The sequence below is a fragment of the Carassius gibelio genome, chromosome B18 (genome assembly GCF_023724105.1).
Source record: "Carassius gibelio isolate Cgi1373 ecotype wild population from Czech Republic chromosome B18, carGib1.2-hapl.c, whole genome shotgun sequence".
NCBI lineage: Eukaryota > Metazoa > Chordata > Actinopteri > Cypriniformes > Cyprinidae > Carassius > Carassius gibelio.
Genome location: NC_068413.1, coordinates 24,806,260 through 24,812,989, shown reverse-complemented (window position 1 = coordinate 24,812,989; position 6,730 = coordinate 24,806,260). Strand labels below are relative to the sequence as shown.

At 39.6% G+C, this 6,730-nt stretch overlaps 1 long non-coding RNA gene across 1 annotated transcript; it reads right to left on the bottom strand.

The window, feature by feature from the left end:
* Positions 1–554: 554 nt before the first annotated feature.
* LOC127977185 (uncharacterized) lies at positions 555–4,262 on the bottom strand. The gene is made up of 3 exons (XR_008158152.1): positions 3,533–4,262; positions 3,394–3,460; positions 555–3,321 (listed from the first exon to the last, which is right to left on the bottom strand). It is a non-coding gene; the product is annotated as an uncharacterized LOC127977185 (long non-coding RNA).
* Between the last annotated feature and the right edge of the window lie 2,468 nt (positions 4,263–6,730).

Genomic DNA, 6,730 nt, shown 5'->3' with positions numbered 1-6,730 from the left:
AGGACCCATTGAAATCCACACATTTCTTTAGACATCACGAACTGTTAACAACTTGTGTAGTAAAATTGAAGACCATGAACTTGTTATATGAGAAGCAATATTATTCATATTGCAAATTGCTTTTTTATTATCTCTCAGAGAGACATCGTAAAAGAATTGCAATGTTAAACATCAAATGACTGACACTTCAAATGTCTCAGAGGGGATGAGGAGAGGGCTACTTAATTTGTCATTTTAGAGTTTGATATTAAATCAGATATTAAAGCTGCAGTATAGTACCTTTGACACATCTATGTGATTGCATCATTAGCTGCAATATTCACCAAATAATCCATTATGGTTTTTCATTATTAAAACCTTATCAAGAAAAATAAGCTCTAACAGGTTTTGATGTCTAAAAGTACATAATACGAGTTATATAATCCATCACAACGCTAAAATTGTATATATATATATATATATATATATATATATATATATATATATATATATATATATATATATTTTTTTTTTTTTATATATAAATAAAAGACAATAAAAAAGGTTTGCCATTATCATTCTGGTGAGTTGTTTCTAGTCCAGCATAGTGGTTCTCTATGGGGATCCAAAACAGTACCAATATTTTATCATAGAAAAGTTAACAGAAATGTTATACAAATCTAAAGAACTGTGTAGCCCCAATAAGTATGATCTATCAATATGAGTTGGGTATTAATATGAAAATTTTAATACAACTGTTCCTTTTTTTTAACCAGTCTGTGTACTCTGCTTTACTTGAAACCATCTAGAGCTCATTATTTTGACTGACACTTGCAAATCTGAAGCATATGTCGAGTGAAGTGTCTGAGTCACAGCAGGACATTTAACCTCAATTAGCTACAGAGGACAGTTCACTGGGAATCTGTCTAGTAGGCAACCCACTGACCTTTCTAACACTGATCTCCCTCCTTCTGTCTCATACCATCCACCCAATTCTCACTCAACTTGCCCACAAAAAATTTTTATGTGGAAATTATTAACATTTTATTTGTGTAAGATGTGTGAGACCAAAATGTGAATAATCAAATCAATATTTTATAAACAAAAGTTACATTTTATTTCAGAAAGAATATAATGCACTAAAAGCCCTGAAATACTCACTGCTCTTTTCAACCCTAATTAAACTCAGCTGACCCAACTATGATCTAGGTCTTCAGACTGCTAATCTGAAGTTAAACTCTGCAGGACAATTGCCCTCCAGGGAAAAAGTTGAGGACACCCATGTCATAGACCAACACTGATGAAATATTGATTAAATGCATACATACATACATACATACATATACACATACACATACATAAACGGCTTCTGATTGGAGTGGTCAGGGGATAGGAGGGATGCATTAATAAACTGGGATGGAAGTGTGAGATCAAACAATATTATTAGTCCTGGTAGGTCACGTCAGTCAAGCTTGCATCAGCTGACTCCTATAGGAGCACAACGCCTATCTCAACTTTCATATATAAGGTCTTTCAGTACTATCAGCAGCTTTATTTGTTGCTCAATAGCTAATTAACCTTCTCCATCCCCAGCTGCTCCTCTCGCCCGGTCAGGAGTTAGCCTTCGGATTCTTCTTGAATCAGAATAATTTAAAAATGTGTACATTTAATTATTGAAAATTAATGAAATCTGCAAAGCATTTATGTTGGTTCTGTTCTGTTTACTCTAGAGGGTTATTGTTGCTCTTCCTGCTCTGCTCTTATCCATGCTAGGATTCATCAATGTGTAGGGAGTTCTTACTTTGTCAATCGTCTTTGACAATAGTGGTCTTGACAGAACTGAAGTTGATGGTGCTTCATCACAACTGTTAAATGAACCTCTCCACAAGAGACCAGTGTTTTCTTCATGTGTGCACAATGGTTTCAACCAAGTCAAGTCACCTTTATGTAGCGCTTTAAACAAAATGCATTGCGTCAAAGCAACTGAACAACATTAATTGGGAAAACAGTGTGTCAGTAATGCAAAATGATAGTTAAAGGCAGGTCATCATTGAATTCAGTGATGTCATCATCTCAGTTCAGTTTAAATAGTATATGTGCAATCATTTGCAATCAAGTCAACGATATCACTATAAATTAAGTGATCCCAACTAAGCAAGCCAGAGGTGACAGCAGCAAGGAACCAAAACTCCATCGGTGACAGAATGGAGAAACCAGGCTCAGTCGTCCTCAGAAGTTCAGAGAGAGAATGACCAGAGATGCTACATTACTTAAGATAGACGTCTCTCCGAAGCCTGACTACACACGTGCTGCATTATAACAAACACAGACTTTAAGGAACTGTGCTGGGATGTAAATTATATCAAGGTCTACAATATGTTACAAATGTACAATACATATAGAAATAAGGCAGTATTATGGACAAAATTTGCAGATTTTAAATACTATCAGCATGATATACAGATAGGTGTACTATGATCACACTATACAGATGGATTATGTAAAGTGTATGTACACTATAGGTAGAAACTATGAACATGATTTCAGACAGGAACTGTCACGTATGGGAACACAGGAGACGGGAGATCCAAGTGCAGTGTGGTCCAAATCAAAGTAAAAAACAAGCCAGGGTCGTAACCAACATCAATCCAAATGAAAAAATAAAAAAATAAAAAAATAAACAGGAACAAGAACAAGAACAGGAACTCAAGGACTAGGAAACGCGAGGAAACTAGGTGACGTAAAGTAAGGACTCCATGCAGATGTGGCATTGAGTGGTCAGGTAGGGGAGCGGACCCACCAAAAGTGGATATACATCGACTACGCCACCCGGAATATACCGGGACATAACAGCCCTACGAAAGGGCACACAGGTTCGTGGCCAACAGCCAGGGTGAGCATAGAGACAGATAGTACAATATATTTGCAATTTATTTATATACACACACAACTGTAATGGTTTAAACATCGTTTTTGGATACAATATAAAACATGCCTAATACACAAGTCTACCAGTTACAAAAAAATGACCAGGAGGAGAAAAATGTCCAGCAGGGGCCTTTTGGATTATCACCTCACATCATACCGCAAACCACTCAATTGTGAGAGGAATACAATTGGCCAAACACCACACTAACCCAAGTGGACACACTGAAAGTATAAAACCCCCACTTTAAAAGTTCCTACTCCTAAATCACATAATTAACTGGTATAAACTAAGACATTTATATCACAACAGTTAAATGGTTACACAAACACTAAAACCAAAGCAGCAGTGCAGTCATACTGATGTACATTTGTCTTGAACCAAGGTACTGGAAACCCCTGGAAGTGTAGTTACACCTGCTGAACATAACACAAAGATGACCTACATTACACTCATAAAACACATGACAACCTCCCAATCATACATACCGAGAGAGAATTCCAATGTAGCAAAACGCATGGTTGCTTACCACACGAGACCATGGCTGCTAGCATGCTGATGAACAAAAGACAACAATAAAACCCCTTTATAAAAAGCAAATCCTCTTCTCAGAATTGGGAAACTAACCTGAAAAAGGCCTACTTGCGACACCAACAGGGAGATGCAACAAAACCCTATCCTTTGTCCATGACTTTCCACAATGATCTAGTACCCAGGATGATGTATCTTGAGTAAATCAAACTATTCCCTTTTTAATAGGATCAATCCCAACACTGATAGGTTCATTGGATTCAAACCATTTTAACCAATGATGAAGGAGTAGGAACACTGATAGGTTCCCAGGCTGGAGTGACGTCAACCAATCATATCTAGGCTAATACCTTACCCTGCTACACAGACAAATGGAAAAAGACCGGATTATATAGGCAGGATAATGACTATGACAGTGAAGACACCTGAGTGCAATTAACAGGTGTGCAATTACCGCGATGAAGGGACAAAGCTTGTGGGAATTGTAGTGCCTGCAGTGAGGTGCCTTTGGGGAAGTGAGACCACTAGTGGACACCCAGGGAATCAGAGACCAGACAGCATGACAGGAACCACTTTAGCAAGTTTACTTGAGTTTATTGAACTCATTTTATCTTTGGCAGTATGGTTCCTTATGGGGGTTCTTGCTCCCTGAATAATTGAACATACAAGAGCCTTAACATTAACCGCCCAGAACCATGAGTTTAGAAATACATGACATTTAAGACTCTTAGTAATGTCTTTAAAGCAAACAGTGATAATCATGTGGATGTGGAAGTGGGATGTCTTATCCTGTAGCCTGGTTATAAAGATGAGTGTCTCTCAGCAGTGAGGTCCATGCCAGCTAAGATTTTGAATGCCTTAGTGATCTGAAACAGAGAAGAAGACAACCAGAAGGTGCACAGTAATATGCTCATGCTTATAATCGGGAGGGAGGGAGGATTGCGAGCCATTGAGCATGCTTACCGAGCAGTGGTGCCACGTATAAACACTCACCTAAGGGATTATTAGGTTAATCTGTTCAATTTCTAATTAATGTAATTAGCTAATCAACCAATCACATGGCAGTTGCTTCAATGCATTTAGGGGTGTGGTCCTGGTCAAGACAATCTCCTGAACTCCAAACTGAATGTCAGAATGTGAAAGAAAGGTGATTTAAGCAATTTTGAGTGTGGCATGGTTGTGGATGCCAGATGGGCCGGTCTGAGTATTTCACAATCTGCTCAGTTACTGGGATTTTCACGCACAAGCATTTCTAGCATTTACAAAGAATGGTGTGAAAAGGGAAAAACATTCAGTATGTGGCAGTCCTGTAGGCGAAAATGTCTTGTTGATGCTAGAGGTCAGAGGAGAATGGGCTGACTGATTCAAGCTGATAGAAGAGCAACTTTGACTGAAATAACCACTCGTTACAACTGAGGTATGGAGCAAAGCATTTGTGAAGCCGCAACATGCACAACCTTGAGGCGTATGGGCTGCAACAGCAGAAGACTGGGTACCACTCATCTCCACTACAAATAGGAAAAAGAGGCTACAATTTGCGAAAGCTCACCAAAATTGGACAGCTGAAGACTGGAAAAATGTTGCCTGGTCTGATGAGTCTCGATTTCTTTTGAGACATTCAGATGGTAGAATGAGAACATGGATCCAACATGCCTTGTTACCACTGTGCAGGCTGGTGGTGGTGGTGCAATGGTGTGGGGGATGTTTTCTTGGCACACTGTAGGCCCCTTAGTGCCAATTGTGCATTGTTTAAATGCCACGGCCTACCTGAGCATTGTTTCTGACCATGTCCATCCCTTTATGACCACCATGTACCCATTCCAGTATTTAGTTTTATTATATTCATAAGAGAAAGATAGTCTGTACCGATTTTTCCCAGAAAAACACGACCGGCTGGAGGCGTGACGTGTGGGCGGAGCTAAAGAATCACGAGCGCGAATAGGCTTTTGCGTTGAGAGCATGTGGAAACTGTGACATTACCGTGAGGGAAAAACCATCATCCAAAACAAACCATGGCTTACAGTCAGATTCAGCCGTTTATTTATGATCCAGAATCAGATCCAGAGGCTGAAACTGAACGAAAGCAGAAGCAGCAACGACTCGCTCCGAGCGGGGCTCGAACCCGGGTCTCTGGCATGGGAGGGGACGCACTAACAAGGAGGCAGAGATATTTGAAGCAGTTTTACTCACTGCTTCACCTGCGGTTCCAACACACGATCGTGACCCTTTTTCCTTGGGATTGCATCATCCTTAAGAAATAAACGATACACAAATCCGTCGTACAACTGGGCCTTTTGAACAAGCATCTTCGAAATGCAGGGAACAAACAAAAACACTTGCACAACTCCATTGATGCTCTGTAAAAATAAACTCCATCCACTGGTCCCTTAATGCTGTTTTTTTTTTTTTTTTTTGTAATCTGTGCAGGGTTGTCTTGCCCTGGCAACCAAAAACACACTTCTTTTGTGACTTTTCGCGACGCTCTCGCTCTGATCAGTGAATCGCTCTGATCAGTGAAATGTCTGTGCGGCTCAGCCTCGCTTATACGGGAGCGCGGGCTCTTCCGGCAGAAGTGCCTTAGGACCCATATAAGGAAATTCTGCACCATCTAACATCACACAGAGCCATACTCGAAAAAAACTTTCCGAAACTTGTGACAAACCGGAAGGAGTATTTTGGGAACAAAAATACTCCTTCAAACGTACAACTTAATTTTTGAAACTTTGTCCATGTTTAGCACGGGAATCCAACTCTTTAACAGTGTAAAAAACTCAGTATGCATGAAATAGCATTTCACCCCCCCTTTAACTACCCCCTAAAAACCCAACCCCCTCCAACTGAACAGAATTTGGTCTGTTTTTTGGCTCTGAGGAACGGTGTGTTTTCATGTTACTGAGTTGAAACATGCCTGCACCACTACTCTTTGTATTCATTATTTTCTCGCAGCCCATATTATTATTTTCACAAGACCATAATGATAATAACAAATTATCAATGAATAATTAATAATAATTTTACAAAAATCATTGTTATTTGTGATCGTGGATGTTTGCGGAAGGCTTTAAGACCAAGCGGAATCCTCTGCTCCCGCCTCACAGCGCGCGGGACTTTACTAAATCAGACTGAGGCGGATACAACTTATTGATCATGAGACCAACATTTAGCAAGCAGGAAAACATTAATTCTACCTGAAGGAAGACATATTTCATTGAGCTAATGCTATTAAATAGAGAGAGAGAAGGGGGGCGGGGGGAACTAGTCTAAGGCTATTCTTAAACTTGGAGCTCATTATAT